The sequence below is a fragment of the Saccopteryx leptura genome, chromosome 6 (assembly GCF_036850995.1).
Source record: "Saccopteryx leptura isolate mSacLep1 chromosome 6, mSacLep1_pri_phased_curated, whole genome shotgun sequence".
NCBI classification, from domain to species: domain Eukaryota; kingdom Metazoa; phylum Chordata; class Mammalia; order Chiroptera; family Emballonuridae; genus Saccopteryx; species Saccopteryx leptura.
Genome location: NC_089508.1, coordinates 38,073,421 through 38,081,559, shown reverse-complemented (window position 1 = coordinate 38,081,559; position 8,139 = coordinate 38,073,421). Strand labels below are relative to the sequence as shown.

The window sequence follows — 8,139 nt, the reverse complement described above, 5'->3', positions numbered from 1 at the left end:
AAGCAGGAATTAGAGGAAAATGTATAACCTAAAATACTTATACTAGAAATTAAGAAAGGCTTAAATCCATGATTTAAGATTCTATCCTAAAACCTTTGAGAAAGAAAAAAATAAAACCAGTAATAAGCTAAAGGGAAAAAAAATAAGTAGGTTAGATAGAATGAACAAATAATAAAATGAAAAATAAAACCACAGCGGTCTTTAAAAAATATCAATAGACTGAATGAAAAATAAGAAAGAGAGAGATGAAGAAAAAAAACCCCAGTTTTTAAAAATTTCAATAGACTGAGTGAAAAAGAAGAGAGTGATGGATGAAGAAGAGAAGGCGAAGAAGGAAGAGGAGGGGAGGGCCAACATGGAAGAATGCAGGTGACACAAGAAGTATATTCAGGAAGTTGGTGAACCATCTAAAGAAGAGACAGCTGTAGCCAAGTATCTTTGATTCAGTTGTCCAACAAAATGCAGCAATGAATAGGTCACAGGTTGATTATATTATTGCTTGAATAGCAGTGAATTAGCTTTTGAATTCAAAGTGGACAAAGGCCAAGAAAGTAGAGAAGCTTTATTTACAATAAGGGAGTCTGTGGTTAACTACTTTAACAGCTTAAAAAAACAATCCCCCCCCTCCCACTGGCATGAAAAGTAATAAAAATAAAATATGTTAAAGGCCTAAAAAAAGAAAATGAAAAAGGAAAGCTAACATTAAAAAATAACAAAATAAAAAGATCAAGAAAGAAAATCTAGGGGAGACCTGAAGATGGCAGCAGAGTAGGCAGATGCACAGACTCCCAGCTCTCACCACCAAACTGGAATACAAATCAACTTAGGAACAATCAGCGTGAAAAACCAACTCTGGACTACAAGAACAGCTCTCAAAAACCAAGGAGCAAAGAAGAAGCCACAACAAACCTGGTAGAGAGCACCTGAATCTCCCCTGCTTACAGCAACGGAGGGGAGGGTGAGGCTGAGAGCCCAGAGGGGCTCTCACTCCAGGGAAAAGAGCAGAAAATACTGCTCACAGCCACTTGCCTGGTGACCAGGGAGCAAGGTGTGTTGAAAGGACTGGCTTATCTTCCAAGTGGGAAGGGGAGAGAGAGGGAGAGACAGTGAGAAGCAGAGAAATGCAGGGGACTCCTAAAAAAGCTGACTCATCCAGTACTGGAGGTGGCCATAGCTGAGGGAGGGACTGATCCTTTCACAATACAGAACTGAATTACTTCTGCATCACAGATCTCCAGCCATCTCTCCAGCTCCAATCAGTGCAACAAGACACAGCTGAAAACAAGAAGTGGGGAGGAGGGGCAGTAACTCAGGTCTCCATGGGGATCTGAGGTACACCTCCTCTTACTGAAGCTGAGAAAACACCCTGCACCCAGAGAGATTAGTTGGTGGAAGAGGCCTTCAGAGTCTCAGGTTACACCCATCACATTTCTGGATACAGTTTCAAGGAAGCCCCCTGCTGAGATCAGTAAACAAGACTATCACCTGTTAAGAAAACAAACAAATCAAGACTTCAAAGAGGCCCAAAACTGAAAGTGGATTACAAATAATAGCTGATGCCAACCCAAGAAGACCTAGAAATAACACAATTGAAAATTGGAGGCAGACAACACCAAGCCTAGTCTCAACTAGCTCTACAAGCAAAACACCCAAACACAGAAAAGAAGTGCAATCCAAATGAATCCACAAGAGAAACTTTCAGGAGTTGAACTGAGTGATATGAAAATAACCAAACTTCCAGATGCGGAGTTCAAAAATAATGATTGTAAGGATGCTTAGGGACCTTAGAACAACAATGGATGGTCATTACGTACACCTAAATAAAGAAATAGCAAGTATAAAAAAGGATATTGAAATATTAAAAAAGAATCAGTCAGAGATGACAAACACAATATCAGAAATGAAGACTACAATGGAAGGAATTAAAAACAGGATGGATAGAGCTGAGAATCAAATCAGTGACTTGGAGGATAACTTGAATGAAGGCAAGAAAGCAAAGAAAAAAGAAAAGAGACTCAAAAAGTCTGAGGAAACTCTTAGAGAGCTCTGTGACAACATGAAGAGAAATAACATCTGCATAATAGGGGTTCCTGAAGAAGAAGAGAAAGAACAAGGTATAGAGTCTTTGTTCTATCATATCATAGCTGAAAACTTCCCTAAATTAATGCAGGAGAAACTCCTACAAGTTCAAGAAGCACAGAGAACTCCATTAAAGAGAAACTCAAAGAAACCTACACCAAGACACATCATAATTAAAATAACAAAGCTAAGTGATAAAGAGAAAATATTAAGAGCTGCTAGAGAAAAAAAGGCTATCACCTACAAAGGAGCCCCCATAAGGATGACATCAGACTTCTCAACAGAAACACTTGAGGCCAGAGGGAATGGCAAGAAATATTCAAAGTAATGCAGAACATGAACCTATAACCAAGACTACTTTATCCAGCAAAGCTATCATTTAAAATTGAGGAGAAATAAAAAGCTTTCCAAACAAACAAAAACTCAAGAAATTCACTACAACCAAACCAATGCTGCAAGAAATGCTAAGGGGCCTGTTGGAAACAGATCAAAGGAGAAAGATATATAGCAAAAGAGGAACACAGGTTTGAAGAATAAAATGGCAATAAACAATTACATATCAATAATAACCTTAAATGTAAATGGATTAAATGATCCAATCAAAAGACATAGGGTAGCTGCATGGATAAGAAAACAGGACCCATACATATGCTGTCTACAAGAGACACACCTTAAAACAAAAAATGCACATAGACTGAAGGTAAAAGGATGGAAAAAAATTTTCATGCAAATGGAAATGAAAAAAAAGCTGGGGTAGCAATACTTATATCAGACAAAATGGACTTTAAAACAAAGAATATAGTAAGAGATAAAGAAGGCCACTACATAATGATAAAGGGAGCAATCCAAGAGGAAGATATAACTATTATAAATATCTACGCACCTAATATAGGAGCACCTAAATATATAAAGCAGACTTTGATGCATATAAAGAGCAAGATTAATAGCAATACTATAATAGTAGGAGATTTAGATACCCCACTAACATCACTAGATAGACCCTCAAGAAAGAAAATTAACAAAGAAACAGTAGACTTAAAAGACACACTAGATCAACTCGACTTAATAGATATCTTCAGAACTTTTCACCCTAAAGCAGCAGAATATACATTCTTTTCAAGTACTCATGGTACATTCTCTAGGATAGACCACATGTTAGGGCACAAAAGTGGTCTCAACAAATTTAAGAAGATTGAAATCATATCAAACACTTTCTCTGATGACAATGGCATGAAACTAGAAACGAACCACAACAGAAAAGCTCAAAAATTCTCAAACACATGGAAACTAAATAGCAGGTTGTAAAATAATGAATGGATTAAGAATGAGATCAAAGAAGAAATAAAAAAAAATTTCCAGAAACGAATGACAATGAGCATACAACTACTCAAAATTTATGGGACACAGCAAAAGCAGTCCTGAGAGGGAAGTTCATAGCACTACAGGCACACTTTAAGAAACTAGAAAAAGCTCAAATAAACAACTTAACCCTGCATCTAAAAGAACTAGAAAAAGAACAGCAAATAAAGCCCAAATGTAGTAGAAGGAAGGAAATAATAAAGGTCAGAGCAGAAATAAATAACATAGAGGATAAAGAAACAAAACAGAGAGTCAATGAAACTAGTAGCTGGTTCTTTGAAAAGGTAAACAAGATCGATGAACCTTTAACTAGACTCAACAAGAAAAAAAAAAGAGAGGACTCAAATAAATAAAATTAGAAATGAGAGTGGAGAAATAACAACTGACACAACAGAAATACAAAATATTGTAAAAAAAATACTATGAAGAACTGTATGCCAAAAGGCTAGACAACCTAGATGAAATGGACAAATTTCTTGAAACATACAATCTTCCAAAAATTAATATGGAAGAATCAGAAAACCTAAACAGACCAATTAAACCAAATGAGATCGAAACAGTTATCAAAAAACTCCCAACAAAGAAAAGTCCTGGGGCTGATGGCTTCACAAGTGAATTCTACCAAATATTCAAAGAAGAACTGACTCCTATACTTCTCAAGCTATTTCAAAAAATTCAATAGGAAGGAAGACTTCCAAGCTCGTTTTATGAGGCTAGCATAATAGTGATTCCAAAACCAGGCAAAGATAGCACAAAGAAAGAAAATTATATGCCAATATCCCTGATGAATATAGATGCTAAAATCCTCAACAAAGTATTAGCAAACTGGATCCAATAATATATGGAAAAAATCATACACCATGATCAAGTGGAATTTATTCTGGGGAGGCAAGGCTGGTACAATATTGGCAAATCAATCAATGTGATTCATCACATAAACAAAAGGAAGGAGAAAAACCACATGATAATTTCAATACATGCAGAAAAATCATTTGATAAAATCCAGCACCCATTCATGATCAAAACTCTCAGCAAAGTGGGAATACAGGGAACATACCTAAACATGATAAAAGCCATCTATGACAAACCCACAGCCAACATCATACTAAATGGGCAAAAATTAAAAGCAATCCCCTTAAGATCAGGAACAAGGCAGGGGTGCCCCCTTTCACCACTCTTATTCAATATACTCCTGGAAGTCCTAGCCACAGCAATCAGACAAAAAGAAGAAATAAAAGGCATTCAAGTTGGAAAAGAAGAAGTAAAACTATCATTATTTGCAGACGATATTATATTGTATATAGAAAACCATAAAGTCTCAGTCAAAAAACTACTGGACCTGATAAATGAATTCAGCAAAGTGGCAGGATAAAAAATTAATACTCAGAAATTAGAGGCATTTTTATAAGCCAACAATGAACAGTCAGAAAGAGAAATTAAGGAAACAATCCTCTTCACTATTACAACCAAAATAATAAAGACCTAGTATTAAATTTAACCAAGGAGACTAAAGACTTGTACTTGGAAAATTATAAAACATTGATAAAAGAAATCAAGGAAGATACAAACAAGTGGAAGCACATACCCTGCTCATGGTTAGGAAAAATAAACATTATTAAAATGTCTATACTACCCAAAGCAATCTATAAATTCAGTGCAATACCAATTAAAATACCAATGACATACTTTAATGATATAGATCACATATTCTAAAAATTTATATGGAACCAAAAAAGAACACGAATAGCCTCAGCAATCTTAAAAAAGAAGAATAAAGTGGGAGGTATCACACTCCTGATATCAAGTTATACTACAAAGCCATTGTACTCAAAACAGCCAGGTACTGGCATAAGAACAGGCATATGGATCAATGGAACAGAACAGAGAACCCAGAAACAAACCCACAGCTCTATGGACAACTGATATTTGACAAAGGAGGTAAGGAAATACAATGGAGTAAAGACAGCCTCTTTAATAAATGGTGTTGGGAAAATTGGACAGCTACCTGCAAAAAAATGAAACTAGACCACCAACTTACACCATTCACAAAAATAAACTCAAAATAGATAAAAGACTTAAACGTAAGTCGTGAAACCATAACCATCTTAGAAGAAAACATAGGCAGTAAGCTCTTTGACATCTCTCGCAGCGATATATTTGCTGATTTATCTCCACGGGCAAGGGAAATAAAAGACAGGATAAACAAATGGGACTATATCAAACTGAAAAGCTTTTGCACAGCTAAAGACAATAAGAACAGAATAAAAAGACAAACTACACAATGGGAGAACATATTTGACAATATATCTGATAAGGGGTTAATAACCAAAATTTATAAAGAACTTATAAATCTCAACACTAGGAAGACAAACAATCCAATCAAAAAATGGGAAAAAGAAATGAATAGACAATTCTCCAAAGAAGACATACAGATGGCCAATAGGCATATGAAAAAATGCTCCAAAATCATTAATCATTAGAGAAATGCAAATTAAAACCACAATGAGATATCACCTCACACCAGTCAGAATGGCACTCATCAACAAAACAACACAGAATAAGTGCTGGCGAGGATGTGGAGAAAAGGCGACCCTCCTGCACTGCTGGTGGGAATGCAGACTGGTGCAGCCACTGTGGAAAACAGTATGGAGGTTCCTCAAAAAATTGAAAACCGAACTGCCTTTTGACCCAGCTATACCACTTTTAGGAATATACCCCCAAAACACCGTACACCTACTCCAAAAGGAGAAATGCACCCCCATGTTTGTGGCAGCATTGTTCACAATAATGAAGATCTGGAAACAGCCCATGTGTCTGTCAGAGGACGAGTGGATTAAAAAGCTTTGGTACATATATACTATGGAATACTACTCAGCCATAAGAAATGATGGCATCGGATCATTTACAATAACATGGATGGACCTTGATAACATTATATGGAGTGAAATAAGTAAATCAGAAAAAACTAAGAACTATATGAATCTATACGTAGATGGGACATAAAAATGAGACTCAGAGACATGGACAAGAATGTGATGGTAACGGGGGTGGGTGGGAGGCATGGGGTGGGAAGGAGAGAGAGGGGGTGGGGGAGGGGAGGGTCACAAAGAAAACCGGATAGAAGGTGACGAAAGACAATTTGACTTTGGGTGAGTGGTATACAGCATAATCAAATGTCAAAATAATCTGGAGATGTTTTCTCTCAACATATGTACCCTGATTTATCAATGTCACTGCATTAAATTAAATTTTAAAAAAAAGAAAATCTAAGGGATAAAAGACAAAAAAGGAAAAAAGATGATGAAAAGGAAGAATCCCAAAAAAGGAAACTCCAGGAATTCCCAAAAAGAAGAAAAATAAAATAAAATAAAAAATTATTCAAGTTTTTCTGGATGGAAATGTGGTACTTGTGTGGATCTATGACTAGTTCACTTTCAAACCTTTGTCACAGGATTAATTCTTGTGATTGAAGTGATAGCAGCCACCTTCTACTCTTTTGCCAGCAGAAATGACAGTAGGTGATTATTATCCTAGTGTGGGTGCAGGCTTTTTTGTAGCCAGCATCTTTCTCCTTGCTGTTACTTGTTACATTCTAAATCTTATCATTTCCTCATAACTGGAGGTAGGCACCACTTTTGCTTCTTGCCAAATCTGACTGCTGTTGTGGGCTTCATTGACTTCTTCAGGCCTCTGTACACACAAGAATATAAAGGACCAAAAGCCAACTTAAAGAAAGATGAGAAGTCTGAAACCAAAAAGCAACAGAAGTCTGGCAATGAGAAAAAATCAGACAATGAGAAAAAGGAAGATGAGAAATAAAAGTAGGACCAAGAAATTATGGAACAGAAGGCTCAGGTGGAGAACAGCATTCTGACACAGACCACTGATGGAAGGGAAGATGACTGATGCCAGCACAGTAGTGAAAATGCGAATGATTTTGAAGTAATCACAAAAGTGAATCTGGAACAACAAACATGGGAATGATAAAGAAGAGGAAGAAGATAACAATGATGGAGAAACAACTAAATTTTTTCGTGAAAAAAATTATAATCTGCCTAATTTTAGGACTAAATAAGAGCAAGAGACTAGATTTTCTATGTTAACTGATTATCGTAACATACACATAACATTTGTACCATTCTTTAAATACATTTTCTGAAATGTGTTTGCTATCCAAGGACTATTCAGTTTTCTATTTCATAGAATTTTATTATTGGTACAGTCAAAAGCCATTTATGAGTTTTAGCTATTTGATTATTTTATAGTAAGTAGGTCCCATGGATTTTGATAGTTGCCAAAGATGTAGTTTCCACAGTGACATTTAAATTAATGGCATTGTTGATAGTTAAACGGTTTTTTAATGTCAAACTAATCAAAATAGTTAAAAGGGATAAAATAGAAACACCAACATTTCAGATTATGTATAGTTATGTAGCCATTTCACAGTTTCTTTGAGATGAAATGCTTAAACTCATTGTTTTTGATGGTTAACTTTTATTGATTATAAAATTATTCCAACACATTTCTAAGATTCTGAGTTAACAGTGTTTTGTGGAAACAAGCCAACTAGTAATACTACAACAGGTCTTTTATTTTAGCTATAAATTCTCCTTTTCCAACTTAGGAAATCCAAACTGGTTTGTACATCTGATTCAGAGAAAGATAGTCATTTCCAACAGAGAAAACAAGCAGCATTGGTTA

At 35.7% G+C, this 8,139-nt stretch overlaps 1 pseudogene; it reads left to right on the top strand.

Moving 5' to 3' along the window:
• The first annotated feature begins 355 nt into the window (after positions 1–355).
• Positions 356–7,513, top strand: LOC136377039 (translocation protein SEC62 pseudogene; annotated as a pseudogene).
• Positions 7,514–8,139: the final 626 nt, after the last annotated feature.